Source organism: Etheostoma spectabile, unplaced genomic scaffold (assembly GCF_008692095.1).
Source record: "Etheostoma spectabile isolate EspeVRDwgs_2016 unplaced genomic scaffold, UIUC_Espe_1.0 scaffold00019167, whole genome shotgun sequence".
In the NCBI taxonomy this organism is placed as follows: Eukaryota; Metazoa; Chordata; class Actinopteri; order Perciformes; family Percidae; genus Etheostoma; species Etheostoma spectabile.
In genome coordinates, this window is record NW_022604717.1 from 28515 (window position 1) to 48262 (window position 19748).

Below are 19748 nucleotides of genomic sequence, written 5' to 3' on the forward strand. Positions count from 1 at the left end.
ATGAAAGAACCCCCAAAAACTGTTCTCCCTGTTTCTGTCTGCAACTGTCCTCTCAGGTTGTTGGATATTATGTTTGAAATATTTGACATCCACTTGCAATTCTGTCGAGTGCTCTCACCGTTGCGTCTCATCAGCAGAGTACCAGTAAGTTGACATTTCAACATTTGCATTGGTCCTCAAAACTTATTTTCAGTGTTTCCAAACATATAGTACAGCAAGTACATATAGTAAGTGCAATATGTAGTCATTTTAATATTGATAATTATATGAATGAAAGCTTTCAAGCTTTCACTGAGACTCAATGGATGTCAATCACTGTAATAAACCTTCTTTTTGTGCACATCTTTGTAGGTATGCTCCACGTTGTGACAGTACTTTTAGGCACCGTGCCCATGCTCGCAAATGTTATGGCCCTTTGCATCTTCGTCATCCAAATCTTTGCTGTTGTGGGAGTCCAGCTGTGGGCGGGGCAGCTGCGCAACCGCTGCTTCCTGGGAGAGGACATTCCCACGTAAGGAAAGGCTTTTTCTGCTTTTGCAGTATTTGCATTTTCAAATTTCCAAGTCCTAGTCGAGTTACAATTACCTGTTACACATCATTTAACATATAAGTAGTCAGAAAATTCATCCCACTTCATTTCATGAATGCTTAAGTCAGATTTCATAAAATCCTTGAGTTAAAGTCCAAGTCATTAGTGCACGATTTTAAGTCCAGTCACATGTCCAGAGAATAGTTACTGCAGTCGGACTTGAGTCGAAGTCTAGGACTCAAGTACTCCTTTCACTTGCATATATATGTATCAAAATACATTTTCTTTTTTCAACACAGCACAAAAAAACTGTCATGTGAAATCTAATAGCTAAGTCATGATGTAGAGTGTATTAATTCTAGAGTGTATAAACTGTTGTTCTTTTCTCCATCCAGAAAGTACAACGTGTCCTTAAGTCCATATTACATGACCGAGTATGAGGAAAAACTCCCATTTATCTGTTCGCGTGATGGCAAAAGCGGGATGCAACACTGCCAAGATGTGCCACCTTTTCACAATAATGGGACAACCTGTTCATTGGCTGCTCACCAGTATTCTTCAGCTGTAAATGGGGTAGTCTCTACAGGGGCCGGAGCCAGTGTAAACGCTTGTGTCAACTGGAACATTTTCTACAATGTCTGTCGGCCCGGGGACCACAACCCTTACATGGGCGCTATCAGCTTTGATAACTTTGCTTACTCCTGGATAACTATATTCCAGGTAACAAGGGCTTTTACTGTTCAGAAAAATATTTATCATAATAACAATAAAGTCATAGGTGAGTCTAGTTTCCTCTGGCTGGATTATTACCCTTAACAGTTTTGTTCTTTGTTCTGAAGTTACTGTTCCACTGTTCACCAGTTTTTTAACTAGAAGCTTATGAAATGTTGCCACATAATAATATAAATTTATTTTATCACTCTCTGTCTACCTCCAGGTTGTGACACTGGAAGGATGGGCGGAAATCATGTTTTATACTATGGATGCTTATTCTTGGTGGAGTGTTGTATTTTTTGTATTCGTCACTGTTGTGAGTAGCCACTTTTCTTTGTTTTTAGTTAACAACCATAGTAATTGAAAGTGTTCTAAGGTCTCAAAAAAATGATGTCTTGGTATTCTTCCATACTGGTAAATCTGAGCTACATAATGGTCTCTAACTCTGGTTGAATAATTTCATTAGCAACTATAAAAATCCAGCAGAGGCAGCAAAATACATTGAAACTATGTTTTGATTTGGTCCTCAATATAAGTCCCAATGCTAAATGCAATAATGTGGGTCTTGTTTTAAATAGACCCACGCCAAACCCCTGTAGTATTAATGACTCAGTCAATGGAACACAATTTTAATCTGACAGTAATCCTTACTCGCTGCAGTTCTTAAAATAAAATGAAGAAAAGGTAATCTGTTAACTTTGGATTTTAGTTAGGTTATGTTTATGTAACACATTGTTTTAGATGCTCTGTTGTAGAAAAATAGACATAACCACCCTTAACTTGTCAACTTGAGTTGGGCCACTTGTAATGCTGTCATTTAGACAGACTTGTTTTCTAAAAGCTTGTTGTGTTGCTCCTGAAACAGACTAATTGTTAACACTTAAATTAAGTAGCTTAATTAATTTGAGGGCAGCAATGCTTAAATCACCGGTGCAATTATCTCAAAGCAGTTTTTGAACCCTTGCTCTTATAGCAACTTTTTACTTCCCCTCCAGATGGGCTCCTTTGTCATGATAAACGTCTACGCAGTCGTCATCGCCACACAGTTCTCGGACAAAATGAAACAAGATACAGGAGAGCCAAGTGTTGGTGCTGTGGCTATTGCACAGCTCTGTGGCAAGTTAATTGGATGGCTGCAGGCAATCTACCGTAAATGCAACAGGTCAGTCACTGTATAAGATGTATATACAACCTGGAGGTCTTTGTCTTGTTTGTGGTCAGATTTGTAGTTTGCAGTAATATCTGTGTGTATAACGGTAGAAGATTATGTCGAATGCATTATTCCTCATGCTCAGGATGAAAGTAGATATAAATGCTTTCTTATGTTGTAGTACATGTAGTACTCAATCAGGCAAAGTTGGAAGTTCTCTGATAAATCTTTGATATTATTGGGCTCCATGCTCTGAGTATGGAACAATATAGTTTGCATTAGTTAATTTGTGTTTCTCACAATGGGACATTACCAAACAAAACATGTCTCCATTTAAGCTGAAAATTGACTGTTTTTATGTCCTTTTACCAATAGGCATAACAAGGTGCACCCTCATGCGACAGCAGCAGGATTGATAACTCAATGGTGAGACTAGTGAAAACCTTTCTGCAGAACCATCAGCAGCAGCATTGTTGCCTATCTTAACTGACTACCTTTCTGTGACAGATCTATCAGGTCTGGAGACCATTCATGGAAAAGCTTAAGAGGACTGTCCACAGCAAACTCTTTGACCGATTGGTCATGTTTGCTCTTTTCCTCAGTATTGTCACCATGGCCATAGAGCATAATGACCAGGTGAGGATGAAAGTGTGTCTGTCTGCTTACTACTCGTCTACGTCTCTGAATTTAATTTCAGGTGTGTGAGGTGAATGATAGACTGAGCAGTTAAAAAATGCAACGGGGGTGGTTTGATTAGAGTATTTTGTTATGCTGGGAATTAAGAAAGATACTTTTTAAATTATGTCCTAATATTCCAACATTAAGAAAAGTAATATTAGAATAGTAACTACTTTACTTTTCTTTCCTTCCTTCCTTTGCATTTTTACCTTCTTTTGCTCCTTCTCTCCATATATACCGCTTCCTTGCTTTATTTTTTTCCATCCTGTCTTTGTACAGCCCCAGGAGTTGACACGTGTGTTACAGATCAGTAACATTGTCTTCACCATTATATTTCTTGTGGAGTTGATTATGAAGCTGCTGGCTCTCACCTGGACATACTTTATGGACTTAAACAAAATCTTTGACTTTGTCATTGTTATCATCAGGTAATATGATCCCATGCAGTCTGACATCATTGCTTTGTCCTGTCATACATGCCATTATTAAAATTCAGATTTAATCCCAATTTCCTTGACTCTCATTGGAACCATTACACACAAAAACTGTTTCTCATGTTTGTCAATGTTTCTGTTATACTTGAGGTGGACAACACTTAGTGTTGTAAAACTAGTAGCTTGTGTTAGTTTCAGACTAGATTAAGTCATAAAGTATACACAATATAACCTATAACCTCAACATACATTATATTAAAGACATGTTTGTTTGTGGTTTTCAGTTTGTGGGAGATAATATCTAAAGCAGACGGACGGTTGTCAGTTCTGCGTGTATTTCGTCTGCTGCGGTTTGTGAGGTTGCTTCACTTCCTCCCTTACCTGAAGAGACAACTGCTCGTGCTGAAGAGGACCATAACAGAGGCAGCCACACTCTGCATGCTACTGCTATTTTTCATCTTTATTTTCAGGCATGTACACACACAAATCCTCCCTCGCCTTGTGTCTGTATGTCTGTAGACATCTGTAATGTCACAGCTAATTCCAAATGATGCTATTTTATTACTATATCATATGATAACGATCACCCACAAGATGCATCTCAATGATTGTGCATGTATGTTCTTGGTACTCTGCAGTATAATGGGTATGCACCTGTTCGGAGGTAAATTCTTCTTCGAGACGCACCATGGAGATGTCATCGTTGAGCGGAAAACTTTGACACCCTGCTTTGGGCAATGGTCACGGTGTTCCAGGTTAGTTTTTGACTTTATAATTCCATTCCATCGTCATGCAATTTCTGCCCCAATTCTGTCTGTACAACTCTCTTTTATTAAATCTCTCAATCCAGATTCTAACTCAGGAGGACTGGAATGTGGTGATGTACAACGCTATGGCAACTACCTCCAAATGGGCCTCTATCTACTTTATTGTGGTCGTTATTTTGGGAAAACATGTTCTTCTCAATATACTTGTGGGCATAGTGGTTCAGAGCTTCCAGGCTAGGGTAAGGACCTCTGTCTTAGTTTTCTCTAACAGCAATGTGTTTTACACCAAACATGGCTCTTAAGTACGGCACACTCAAACACTTACACATCTGCCAAACTCTATTTCCTGTTGTTGCAGAGCTTCCCAAGTATGGATCAAGACTCTTCTCTCTCTTCCTCTGAGTCTACCAGTTCCACTCTGGAAATCTTGACCCCTGAAAACCCTGTACAGACAGATAACAACCAGAGAAATGTAAGTTCTTAAAAGTGCAAACTGTGTTTTCAGAATCTGTTGAGAGGTCTCAGAGGTAGTAATTGGTGATAAGCAACTTTTACTTACTTTTATGTTTACTAATAGTTACAGTTTTGACACTTGAGATGCTGTACTTGCTCAAACATACCCCCACTCACATTTGCTGTACTTCTTGTTGTCACAGGGCCCCACAGGACCCAACCGAGGCCTCTCTCTCTCTCTTTGTTGCCCCAGGATAAACAATGCGATTAACGCAGCCCCAGGGGAGACTCTGCCCCAACAGATACCAATGGGGACAGTGTAAGTTCCTAATAGTGATAGTTTAAGAAGTCTGGTGTGGACGTTTGAGATTTTACAAGGTTTAACACACAATAATGCAGCAGAAAGTAACATGATCAAGCTAATTTTGTCTCTGCTTATATTCTGAGCAACATTGGCTGGTATACCACCCCTCTGTAGTGTTGTTGGTAGTTCTTTTAAGTGTTTTCTTCATGCTTTGGATAAAGAGAGGTGGCTGATATGTAACTCTTTACCCATGCAGCGATGTTTGAACTTGATCCAGAAAATGGTCAGCTGGTCCAAAGAACATGAAGAGTGGTCAGTTTATGTGTTTTCGCCACAGAACAGGTAAGCATTTTTTTACAGGAAGGGAAAGAGAGATTTAGATAAAAAACACAAAATGTTTCTTTGATACATACTTTGCATGCAGAATGCCAAAAGAGGATTATTACAGGGACATTTCACTGTCTCTTTTATTCCATTGGTTCACCTCTGATGTTTCTGACTGTAGCTATTTTCTGTGCGTGTGTTTGTGTTCAGGTTCCGCATCTTTTGTCAACGACTGATCTCTCACAAGCTGTTCGACCGCATTATTCTGGTCTTCATTCTCCTCAGCTGTGCCACCATCGCTGTGGAGAGGCCTGCAATAAACCATAAAAGCATGGTGAGACACCTACAGTTACTGTTCCTTTGGAGAGGGAAATACAGTAAACCCTTAACATACAAACCCTATCCTATTGGACACACACAAATATTGACAGATGCACACACAAGTATAATCATACTGCATGTAATCTGTGAGAGAGATGGCAAATACAGTCACAAACTTACAAACAGACAAGTTGGATGTTTTGCATTTCATGAAACAATAATATGTAATGAGTTTGTGTATTGTGATACAAAGAAGCATGTTAAAAGGAATCTCAATATTCCCTTTAGGAGCGTTGGGTCCTGAATACAGCCGGTTGCGTGTTCTCTGCTGTTTTCTTTGTAGAGATGCTCTTTAAGGTAAACGGCAGCGTTAATTAATAAATACAATGTTTTGTTTGTTCTAATGAATGAAATGAACTTTCCATCCCCTGCTGGGTTGAGATCAAATAAGAAAAATACAATGTGTAAGAGAAGAGCTCAATTTATTTAACTGACTGTTGTAGCCTGAAACCATTTTGAAAATTCTTTGTTATAATTTTGGACCAATCATTTTGTATTTTTTAGGAGATTTTTAATGAAACTATAACACTGTATATTGAGTAATATGTTGGAATTTATGTGTTGTTACACCAGGTTGTAGCTCTTGGTTTGCTGTTTGGGAAGGAGAGCTACTGCCGGTCTGCCTGGAATGCTGTGGATGGTTTTTTGGTGTTACTGTCTTTAGTCGACATCTTAGTCTCTTTGGCCAGTACAAGTGAAAAAAATATAATGGGCATGCTCAAAGTTTTGCGCCTGCTACGCACAATGCGCCCGCTGAGGTACGTCATGAATTTGTGCGTGTATACAGTACAGATGATTGCAGATGATGTTTGTGTGGGTTGATACCAGTGCTTATGTACATAAACCGTTTTTTGTGTCAGCATCCCATCTTATTTCATCTTTGGGTCAGTTTGTCTGGTCATACATGTGCTGGTTATAAAAAACATTTGTTTGTCTATGTTTATGTGTTCCAGGGTGATCAAGCAAGCCCCGAAACTGAAGCTGGCTGTGGACCCTGATTGCTTCGTTTAAACCCATTGGGAACATCGTCATTATTTGCTGTGCCTTTCTCTTTTTTTATGGCATTCTTGGGGTGCAGGTACTGTGGGGGATGCACACTCACGCACCCATATATTCACTCGCACACACACACACATACACACAGCTTTGTTATACCCTGACTTACAATCAAGAAATGAACAACATGACCCTTGGCCAGCACTAATAGTAAACACCTAGGAATTCATTCCTGTTATTTCTGGCATTGAAAGTGACAGCTTTGATGTAGTTGGCAAAATAACACAACAAACACTCTGTCTCTGTCTTTTTCTAACAAACACTGTAGTTATTTAAAGGGAAGTTCTTCTACTGTCTGGGTCAAGACACAATCAACATCACCAACAAGAGTGAATGTCTGTCGGCCAACTATCGCTGGGTACAAAAGGTGTACAATTTTGACAACCTGCCTCAGGTATGGACTAAAGCACAGAGGATGCAACAGGGAGAGGAATGTAGTATGTAATATATTTCATTACATATTTGCCATATTAACCATTTTCAACTAACTGTAATAATGTGTATTCCGTAAATTAACTTAAAAGCTAATTATATTATGACCTGGATAATCTCTGTTTGTTGACTTAACAGTGATTTCTGTTTCCCATTCAGGCTCTGATGTCCTTATTTGTAATGTACTCTAAGGATGGCTGGGTGAACATTATGTATGATGGGCTGGATGCTGTGGGAGTAGAACAACAGGTATTGTTACTGGCAAAATTTCTGATTTATATTTTTACACTGTTATGTACATTGGAAGGGAAGAGAGAGATAGTAAACGCAAGGGTTGTTTTTTCCCTCTAAGATGGCAGTGTATTAAATTGGTTCTTTATTTTTAATTTCTTATGCACAAGAAATTAAATCTAATCTTTCTATTGTTGTCTTCTCCTCTCAGCCTATAACGAACTACAACGAATGGATGCTGATTTTTTTCATCACCTTCATGATTATAAGCTTCTTTCTTCTCGACATGTTTATTGGTGTAATGGTGGAGACCTTCCACCAGTGTCGGCAGGCTCAAGCCTTACAGAAATAGCCACAGTATCACAGGACCAGTGCAATGGTAAGGAGAATGGAGTAGCTTGTTAATGATCTATTTTCCCAAGCATCACATTTCAGAGTCTAATGTGAAAAATGAAACTGACAGCCTGGTTAGGTCACACAAACAGTTGCTGATCACGAAGGCTTGATACATGTATTGGGACAGGTTGTGTACAGTCATTATCTGGAAACAATGTTGATGAGAGCGGTGAGAATGAATCAAAACAAAGTAAATTAGCTGAAAGATATTAAAATGCTACTTAGACTTTAGGGGAACTGCAGAATCATGTGATCATTCTCTGTGGGTGCATCACAAAAAGCGATGCCTTTCACATACACACATTTTATCATATTGTTGATATAAAAGTATTGAGTATTTTAGCTCTAAATGTTTTGAGTGTTTGTTACAACTTTGTCTCCCTTTCGCTGTTTGTGTTTATCTGCATGTGTGTGTGTGTGTGTGTGTGTGTGTGTGTACGTGTACGTGTGCGTAAACATGTATATTTCAGAGCCTGAGGAGATTCCATATTACACAGATTACTCCCCCATTCGTCGGTCTATCCACACTTTCTGTACCAGTAGCTTCCTGGACCTCTTCATGGCTGCCGTAATTTTCCTCAGTGTCATGATGATGGGTTTCCAACATTATGATCAACCTCTGGTAAATGCGCGCGCGCGCACACACACACAAAATCACTGTGTAATTTGCATTGACTGTGTGAGGGGATAGAAATAAACCTGTGTGTGTGTGTGTGTGTGTGTGTGTGTGTGTGTGTGTGTGTGTGTGTGTGTGTGTGTGTGTGTGTGTGTGTAGTATGTAGAGAAGATGACAGACTATTCCTACTATGTGTTCACCATCATCCTGATCATTGAAGTCATGCTGAAGCTTGTGGCGTTTGGCATACTGAGGTTCATAAAAAGCAGGTAACACATCAGAATAAGTGAGAATTGAATTTCCTTATTTGCTTTTGAATGTTAGTATTCCTGGTGCCTAAAGTGTTGCATGGCTTTGTGTGTATGTGTTTAGATGGAATCTGCTGGACATCGCTGTTGTCTTGATTTCAATACTCAGTATTGTTTTTCAAGTGATGGATATGGCAGACTCAATTCCCATTAATCCCAGCATCCTTAGAGTCTGCAGAGTACTCAGACTAGCACAAGGTATACTCATATACAGTGGGGCTCAAAAGTTTGGGCACCCCAGGTAACAATTTGTATTAATGTGCATAGAAAAGCCAATAAAAGATGGAAAAAATCTCCAAAAAGCATCAAATGACAGATTAGACATTCGTATAATATGTCACAAAAAGATAGATTTTTTTCCCCATCCTTTACACTTTCAAAATAACAGAAAACAAAAAAATGTTGTCTGTAAAAGTTTGGGCACCCTGCAGAGTTTATAGCATGCACCGCCCCCCCTTTGGAAAGCTGAGACCTGACAGTGTCATGGATTGTTCTCAATCGTCGTCTGTAAGACCAGGTGATGTCACTCTGTCACGGTTTTAAATGACCAGACTCATCTGACCTTGCCCCAACAATCAGCACCATGGCTTCTTCTAAGCAGTTGTCTAGAAAACTGAAACTGAAAATAGTTCACAAAGCAGGAGAAGGCTATAAGAAGATAGCAAAGGGTTTTCAGATGCCAATATCCTCTGTTCGGAATGTAATTAAGAAATGGCAGTCATCAGGAACAGTGGAAGTTAAAGCAAGATCTGGAAGACCAAGAAAAATATCAGACAACAGCTCGCAGGATTGTGAGAAAAGCAAGTCAAAATCCACATTCCATCCAGAAAGACCTGGCAGACACTGGAGTTGTGGAATACCATTCCACTATAAAGAGATACTGGTACAGATATGGTCTTCATGGAAGAGTCATCAGAAGAAAACTTCTTCTACGTCCTCACCACAAAAATCAGTGTTCAAAGTTTGCAAATGAACATATAGACAAACCTGATGCATTGTGGGAACACGTTCTGCGGGCCGATGAGGTTAGAATAGAAAGGAAGAATGGACGAAGATACTTCAAACAAGAATTGAAAGACTCTTGGCTGGCTACAAGAAGCGTTTCCAAGCTGTGATACTTGCCAAAGGGGGCGGTACAAGGTATTAACTCTGCAGGGTGCCCAAACTTTTGCAGACGCCAGTTTTTTGTTATTGTTGTTATTTTGAAAGCGTAAATGATGGAAATAGAATCTAAATTTTTGTGACATATTATTCGAATGTCTAATCTGTCATTTGATTCCTTTTGGAGATTTTTCCATATTTTCTTGGTTTCTTTATGCACATTAATACAAATTTTACCTGGGGTGCCCAAACATTCGAGCCCCACTGTACACACACTCAACAAAGGGTAATCTTTTTAGCTGTGTAAAATGTCTGTTTGTGTGTGTTGTGTATGCTCATATACAAAGTTATTTACACAACTCCTTTGTCCTACTTCAGTGCTGAAGGCCAAAAGATACGAGTTCTGCTGAAAACCATTATCAAGACGCTGTCACAGGTAAAACATTTTTTTTTTTGTCTGACTCATTAAAATATAAAGTGACTAAGATGGATGAGAATGCACCTACTGCATTTGTGCTTGAGATGATGAATTTTTGAATGCCCCCCCCCAAAAATTTCACAGTATGCAGATTATTGTTTTACAACTAAACAGACACACTAAGTGTAGAGTTTTCAGCTGCAATAGCCAATAACAGCAAATGGGAGCACAAGCGAAAAAGCAAAAATAGTAAAAAGATGACGTGCTTTAAAAAAAAATGGTAATTTGATTTAAAAATGGTAAACAGACAAAGCCAGAAATCTTGGTGTAGTCATGGACTCAGACCTGAATTTTAACAGCCACATTAAGACAATTACAAAGTCAGCCTATTATCACCTTAAGAATATATCAAGGGTTAAAGGACTTATGTGTCAACAGGATTTGGAAACACTTGTCCATGCTTTTATCTTCAGTAGACTTGACTACTGTAACGGGGTCTTTACAGGTCTCCCTAAAAAATCAATCAGACAGCTGCAGCTGATTCAGAACGCTGCTGCTCGAGTCCTCACTAAGACCAAGAGACTGGATCACATCACTCCAGTTCTGAAGTCTTTACACTGGCTTCCTGTACCTCAAAGAATTGATTTCAAAGTACTCTTGCTAGTTTATAAATCCCTTAACGGTTTAGGTCCAAAATACATTTCTGATCTGCTACTACACTATGACCCCCCCAGACCTCTCAGGTCATCTGGGACAGGTCTACTTTCTGTCCCCAGAGTCAGAACTAAACAGGGTGAAGCAGCTTTCAGTTTCTATGCTCCTCATATCTGGAATAAAGTCCCAGAAACCTGCAGATCCGCTGCTACTCTCAGTTCTTTTAAATCAAGGCTGAAGACCTTTCTTTTTGATGCTGCCTTTCTTTAAATGACTGCTCATTTCTTTAAATTTCTTATGCTGCACTGTAACTTTTATTCTTGTGTTTTATGTGTCCTAATGTTTCTATTTTGTTTTTAACTGTCTATTCATGTGTTTTACCGGTTTTTAATGCTTATGATTTTTAACTGTTTTTACTTGTGTTTTATCTGTTTAACTGATTTTGTGTAAAGCACTTTGAATTGCCCTGTTGCTGAAATGTGCTATACAAATAAAGCTGCCTTGCCTTGCCTAATTAGAAATCATGGCCTGTCTTTAATGGTAGCCTTTCTCAAAAAAAGGCTTGTAGTTCCATCAAGTTGAGGTACATAATGTTGGCTTTGTGGAGGATCTAACAAGCCTTTTGATTTCAGGTTGGAAATATCTGTCTACTCTTTGCATTCTTCTTCTTCATCTACGCTGCGCTGGGAGTGGAGCTCTTTGGCAGGCTAGGTCAGTCACACTACCAGCATAACATACACATAGATAACTAGGCTTACTACAAAGGATCATGGTCCCAGAACTGACCCATGTTTGCTCAGTATTTATATTGTTGCCAGGAAAGCAAGAAAGCTTAAACTTATCAAGGAGTATTCTTAGCTGGCTCATGGTAGAGCGGTTGCCTGCCAATTGGAGGTTGATCCCCCGCCTATGCAGCATTATCGAAGTGTCCTTGGCAAGACACTGAACCCCGAGTTGCCCCCGTGCTGCGCAAATGTGGTAATGTTATCTGATGAGCAGGTGGCCCTGTACGGCAGCCCCGGCCACAGTGTATGATGTGTGTGACTGGTGAATGTTTCAGATGTAAAAGCGCTTTGAGCAGTTGTTAAGACTGAAAAGCGCTATATAAATACAGCACATTACTTTACATTTAGCAAAGTCAACACCACAGCCAACCCAGAGCACAGTTAATGTCATTTCAGCTTATTCTCACAGTGGACTATGACATATCACAAATACTATACTACTATACTACTATACTACGCTCATGTCACACTAATATAATATAAAAACAAAAAAAAATCACTTTTTATTTTGGGGGCTAAATAACTGTATGTGCTAGCTTCTTAGTAGCTGACTGAAAAACACACAGGATTTTATTTGAAATGAAAATGTCCATGGTGCATAAAAATCACTTCTCTATGTCTGTGTTTTCTGCCTCTGTGTCAATCAGAATGCACCGACGATAACATTTGCCTGGGTTTACATCGAAACGCCAATTTCAAACACTTTGGGATGGCCCTGCTCACGCTCTATCAAGTGTGCACTGGAGACAACTGGAGCGGGATTATGGCAGTATGTACACACTCATACATGCAGTTACACAAGCTCTATATATTTATTATACCCCAAGCTTTTAGCAAATTTACCAATAGCGGGAGTTTCCCGCGACTTCAACCAATCCCAGCAGTCCCACGTGCCAGACTTTGTATCAGTATGTGACTCTGAGAGCCAACGACCAAGCTGGAGTGAGAACGTGTTGCCGTCACATGTAGGTGGCCAATTCATTTCCTTGTTTAAGGAGACGTGCGTGACTCAAACATCTCACATTTGCCAACAAAACGTACAATGAAAGACCGTGCAAAACATGTCAGACCATCCTGCCAACCTGTAAACATTTTAACATCAAAGTCCGCTGTAATGATTTTTCACTCCGATGTGCTGAAGTGGCTGCTGTTTCAATCCTGTCGGCTCACTGCAGCGGCGGGGGGCTGCTGAGTTCCCCTCGCAACTGACACGTGCACACACACAAACACACACGATGGATGCAGGAATTTCCTTTTTATTTTTAAAGAACACAATTCACATTTTTTTGCAATTTTCTCAATCTCCCGCAACTTCATTGCAACAAACCTACAAAAAACAATGCAACTTTTTTTGCAATTTTTTACAAAAACTCCCGAAACATAAAGCATCTCGGGCCACAATAATCTGTGTTTAATTGGCACACTGATTTAGTTCAGTTAATTGCTTTAGTGTAACAAAGTTAGAGTTTAGTAACAGCAGGGAATTATTGCAAATTATTAGTAAAGTACAGACCCATTAATAAAGTGTTGCAATAATGTTGTATCCCAACTTATAAGAAGTTGTTTCTTTTGTTTATTTGGGAATTTTTAAATACATCTTTTAAGTTTTTATTGTCAGATTTACGGTACCAGTCAAGATTTAAAAGTAAGAAAGATTTTGTAATGGTACCTCAGTCTATTTTTTCATTATGATCTTGCTCTGTGCTTCTCAAGGACACATTGAGGGAATGCCGTCCCAACGATGAGGGCTGTTCCAGCTACTTGCACTGGGTTTCTCCAATCTACTTCTCCAGTTTTTGTGTTATGGCCCAGTTTGTGCTGGTAAACCTGGTGGTGGCCGTGATCATGCAAGCTCTAGAGGACAGCCACGAGGTACAGTTCCTACAAATGCACAGACCAAGAAAGCACACAAACATATAACAACAGCTAATAACAACAGCTGCTTTGCACATTCTATTTTTTTCTATAATAAGTACCAAATTAAATAAAATCTTCTTCTTCTTCTTACTGTAACGTATTATACAGACAGCATTGAGGATCAGTCAGAGTCAGTTTCAGGGTAAAAAAATAATTAAACAGTGTGAACAATGTTGTTTTGTTAGTCTGATTAATCCCCCAAAGACCTTTAGTGCATCCAGTAGTATATTAAAGTAACAGGGATACTGGTTTTTAAATGTAATTTATCAAACTGACCCTTATAACCTCAGCTCCACTGTAAATAAACACCCTGTACAAACTAAAAATGGCTAAATCCTAAACTTCTAAAAACAGTAACAAGACAAGATTATGCAAATGATAATCACGATAAACCAACTTTGATTTATTACTTTGAGATTGAAATACAATTAAGTAATAGAAGAAAATTGTAATGTTTCAGAACCAACCTACTAACTCCTGTCCCCCCCTGGAGGAGGAAGACGAGCATGACCCGTCTCGGCTGTCCACCCAGAATGTCGAACCCAGTTCCAGCCACGACAACACAAATGGATTCTCAGTGATGACACAGTCATAAATTTGAATATATGTCTTGTTTTCTCTTTCTTCTTATTTTTTACTTATACTGTGTATCTATGTTCATTTTGACTTATATGTTGTGAGATGAGTTAAAATTAATAAATGGAACACACTTGATTTACACATGGGAGTTTATGATCTTAAATTCTTCTCTTCTTCTTCTTCTGCTTCTTCACCACTACCACCGCCTAATGTTTTGATAACTGTCTTCACGCACATGCCGAAACAAATGAAGCCCACTCAGTTAACGGTGGTGAAATGGTTCAACTGAGTGACGCTCTTTGCCGATATTCGGATAAAAACAGGGTGTAGTCTGATGTATTGTAGTGGGTATTCTGTACTGTATGGGCCATGATGGGCGTCTGGGTGTCTTCCCCCAGGAAAGTTTTGAGCGTCAAATACTTAATTTCCTGCATTCTGACACTTTTATGCAACAATTTACGGTGGAAATGGCTTTAATTATCCTATGCGAAGAAAAAAAAAACATGACAATTCAAAATATATCAAAATATAATAATGCGAACAATGTTGTAACATGTCATTCCGCATTAATGGTATGGATCTCTCTCTCTCTCTCTCTCTCTCTCTTCTCTCTCTCTCTCTCTCTCTCTCTCTCTTCTTATGATGCTGTGCGCAGTGGAGTGAGTGGAGTTTATTCAAACCACCACCCCATCACTCCCAGGTCAAACCCAAATGTTTGTCGTCAGTGTTGGAGCTCTTCACAGAGATGCCAACACATTGAGCCATGGAGAAGTTTGTGCTTGTATTAGTCTGCCTCCTAGATGTTTGGTGTGGTTTTTGAACCGGTCAGCACCGTTTACGTGCACGTGTCGGACCGTGGAGACATCGGATTCAGTGAAAGAATAACGGTCAGATGTACAGTTTAATGAGCACAGGGACTCAATATCGCTCCCTTGCGCAGACCAGAAGGCGTACTCAGATCATGTTGACAACTAAAAACAGTTTTAACCGACTTCATCTCCTCCTGTTGCGCTCAGTAGATCCAGCAGAACCAGACATGGAGACCTCGAGGAGGCAGCCGGGGATCACTCTCATCGAAACGACCTCAGTCAAATGGACGTATCGGTTCTTGGTGTTGATGCGGGTCAGTATTTACTCGGCTCGAGAATACCCGGGACGCACAGTCAGTCCCCTCCACGCTACGCAACCCCCAGAGAGGCTGTGCAGTGGGATACCTTTCACAACAAGAAGCGTCAAACGGCAGCGCCGTGGCTTTCACCACTATCCAGGAGTTCTCCGGCAGTGGAGTCCCACGAGGAAGCCGGAGTGCACCTGGAGCTGGCGCACAACACACCACGACGTCACCGGTAGGATCACCGGACTTAACGCACAGCCAGTCGGAAGGATAAACTCGGAGTCAGTTGCCCGGCCACCTAGCTGCGTGAGACACGATAAGAGAGGATAGTGGGGACGCACGTCGCATCCCGCAGCAAACCATTTAGGGGACGCTCGCTGTGCGCAAAGAGCGCAGTCACTGCCTGCGGTATCAAATGATTCTCCCATAGCGCTGTCCAGTAACGGCGTAGAAATACACTTTCCTCCTACAAGGCCGGATACAACAGGGACTACGGATGTGGATGACGCACGGGATCCGCACAGTATTCATCACAGGAACTCAGTTTTCTATAATGTTTACCCACCAGACCATAGAAACAGGAACAGTGTTCACCCTCCACCCAGGACCGGGTTATGGCACCAGGTTCTTCCACAATGGTGAGTCGCACAGGAGGAGGAAAAGTGGATAGCCTAAAAGTTGTAATTTGTACGTAATCAAAACAACTCAATTGATAACACCCTGACTCAAAGGTCTGAATTATCTTTAGCCCTGGGGAGCACTGAGTGGAGCAATGCTGAGGCACATATTCCCCATAAGGACAAAACTAATGTTTCCAGTATGAAAGCCTCTGAGCAACATTCAAATTAAATGGCCTATTGATAGACTGGGAAGGAGTCATTATAAGTTTTTTTTATATATATATTTACACTACCGGTCAAAGGTTTGGGGTCACTTACAATTTTCCATGCCCCTGCCATACATAATACCAGCTGATCTGACTGAGTGGGTGGCTGATCTTTGATGCAATATCTACATTGCCCATTATCAGCAACCATTCATCCAATGTTCCAGAGGCACATTCTGTTTACTAATCTGATATCATTTTAAAAAACTAACTGAGAAAACACTGGAGAATCCTTTTGCAATTATGTAAGCACATAATGTAATTTGAAAACTGCTGCGCTGGTTAAAAAAACAATGCAACTGACCTCAGCTGGTATTCTCCTATAACGGAGTGCAATGGAAATTTCTAGTGACCCCAAACTTTTGACCGGTAGTGTGTATATATATATATATACTCACCGGCCACTTTATTAGGTACACCTGTCCAACTGCTCGTTAACACTTAATTTATAAGCAGCCAATCACATGGCGGCAACTCAGTGCATTTAGGCATGTAGACATGGTCAAGAGAATCTTCTCTGCAGTTCAAACCGAGCATCAGTATGGGGAAGAAAGGTGATTTGAGTGACTTTGAACGTGGCATGATTGTTGGTGCCAAGGGCTGGTCTAAGTATTTCAGAAAACTGCTAATCTACTGGGATTTTCACGCACAACCATCTCTAGGGTTTACAGAGAATGGTCCGAAAAAAAAAAACATCCAGTGAGCGGCAGTTCTGTGGGTGGAAATGCCTTGTTGATGCCAGAGGTCAGAGGAGAATGGCCAGACTGGTTCGAGCTGATAGAAGGGCAACAGTGACTCAAATAACCACCCGTTACAACCAAGGTGGGCAGAAGAGCATCTCTGAACGCACAGTACGTCGAACTTTGAGGCAGATGGGCTACAGCAGCAGAAGACCACATCGGGTGCCACTCCTTTCAGCTAGAACAGGAAAACTGAGACTACAATTTGCACAAGCTCATCGAAATTGGACAATAGAAGATTGGAAAAACGTTGCCTGGTCTGATGAGTCTCGATTTCGCTGCGCGCGACAGTCGGATGGTAGGGTCAGATTTGGCGTCTACAACATGAAAGCATGGATCCATCCTGCCTTGTATCAACGGTTCAGGCTGGTGGTGGTGGTGACATGGTGTGGGGAATATTTTCTTGGCACTCTTTGGGCCCCTTGGTACCAATTGAGCATCGTTGCAACGCCACAGCCTACCTGAGTATTGTTGCTGACCATGTCCATCCCTTTATGACCATAATGTACCCAACTTCTGATGGCTACTTTCAGCAGGATATGCGCCATGTCATAAAGCTGGAATCATCACAGACTGGTTTCTTGAACATGACAATGAGTTCACTGTACTCAAATGGCCTCCACAGTCACCAGATCTCAATCAATAGAGCATCTTTGGGATGTGGTTAACGGGAGATTCGCATCATGGATGTGCAGCCGACAAATCTGCGGCAACTGTGTGATGCCATCATGTCATGTCATATGGACCAAACTCCCTGAGGAATGCTTCCAGCACCTTGTTGAATCTATCCACGACGAATTGAGGCAGTTCTGAAGGCAAAAGGGGGTCCACCCGTTACTAGCATGGGGTACCTAATAAAGTGGCCGGTGAGTATATATATAAGTTATTAAAGAATATAAATTATGAGAATATAAGCATCCAAAGTTCTCCATTCCATAATCTGCAGAAGTATGCTATTAAAGAATTTGATTGCAAATGTGCTCAGGTATAACAAGCATTACTTTTTAAACATCAAAACATGTTCAATTGCCTATATTTCAAATCAGTAGCTATAATATATTTTCTACTAGATACAGGTGAGATACTCGAGGTAATGTTGTGATGATGTATGGTTGTGCTTATGCCGCATGATTAATTCATGTTTTCTCTGCCCTAACTTCCTTAAAGAATATTATTGAAAGCTTCCACATCTTTTCCAGAAGAGAGACTAAGTTTGAAGCTCCTATTTTCAAAAGTCTTAACCAAAAGAAATGTGTGTTTGGCTGAGTCCATGTATGTTTACATTCATACATAACATTCATTTAAAGTTGAGTGTTTTTTTTTTGCAGGTCTCCCAGACTTGGTTCCTGACCCTTACTACATCCAAGCTGCCTCTTACATCCAGAGAGTGCAGATGTACGCACTTCGCTGTGCTGTGGAAGAAAACTGTCTTTCCAGGTGCTTTCATTAATATGACATCACATCGCATTACTATATAAGTCGTGACCAATTAAGTCAGTAATTAGTTACTAAGTGAAGGTACGAGTATTGTATTACCGCTTGTCTTTAACTGACTTTTTGTGACGCACATGTCCTCTACTGTGTGATAAAATGTTATTCCTTTAAACATAAAAACCAATGGGGTATACCGTATACATCAAATAATAATGATAATGATTGAGGGTGTCTTTTGTGGTTGCCACATTAGGATGTGCGTTGGCCTCAGGCCCATTTGGACAGAGCGGCTGGACATAAACCTGGCAACTAGATTCTCTCTCTCTCAGCGCACTCTCAGCAGCCACTTTGCCAAGTAAAGAATCTTTGAAGTGAAAGGCAAAGGATTCCTGAGGTGAATGCAAAAACTGCTGAGGCAGACCCGAAACCACCCCGGTCGCTTGCACAGTAATGCATCGTTATGTAAAGTGGAGGAGAAGGAGTTGAATGTGCAGTGAGTGTGTGTAAAGGATAAAGTGATGTAAAGTTACCACAAACAAAAAGAGTGATCCAAGTCAACCCCCCTGCTGTGCTTAGTTATTTAGTGGCATTTCTGCTCTTAGTGAAGATACTTGGCTCATTCCCTTTCTTTTTCATTTTGCATTAGGTCTGCTAATCACCCGAATGTGAGGGACCTCGACTACAGAGTCCTGCAAGGAACAGCAGACTTCCTCCCAGTAAAGCCCAGACATGAGTGGGATGGCACAGATGTCACCAGTGAGTTCAGTGTCCTTATCCCAGTTCATGTACGTGGCGTGTACAGTGGTGTGTACAGTGTGCCTACCAGATTTTAGTATGTCATACATTGAGATGGTGTGAGTTAAAGTAACTATGGGAATTATTGGTAAATCATATAATAGGCTATATAATATATAATATATGTTTATATTTTTACAGTTACATTTGTTGTCTATATGATTTTTATAAGTTACTAGCTTCCACGGGTCTCTGTTTTTACTGTAATAACAAAATATGTAAAGAAATCAATTGTGTTGTGGTGTGTGTGTTGTGTTTGTGTTTGTGTGTGTGTGTGCGTGCATGCGTGTTTAAAAGCTCTATTTCGTGTCAGTTACAGTTTGTTTCAGTTCTTTTCTTTGTGCTGATGAGTGTAGTATGATATGGGAACAGAACGTGATATGCACGAAAGCCAACATCTTTCCATAAGAATAACTTTTTCCTATTTTGGCCTCATCAATTATGCTGACCAAGACAAAAACACACCCATTTGCTGTAAAGCTCTAATTTGGATCCGTGTGTCTGTCTTACGTCTCTTTCTGTGTGTCTGCAAGGAATTACTAGGGGCGGCTG

General features: G+C 40.3%; 2 pseudogenes; both read left to right on the forward strand.

Annotated features, from left to right (window-relative positions):
- Window positions 1-353: 353 nt before the first annotated feature.
- LOC116683972 (voltage-dependent T-type calcium channel subunit alpha-1H-like) lies at window positions 354-14243 on the forward strand (annotated as a pseudogene).
- A 698-nt stretch (window positions 14244-14941) lies between these two features.
- On the forward strand, window positions 14942-19161 carry LOC116683975 (protein-lysine 6-oxidase-like; annotated as a pseudogene).
- The last annotated feature ends 587 nt before the right edge of the window (window positions 19162-19748 follow it).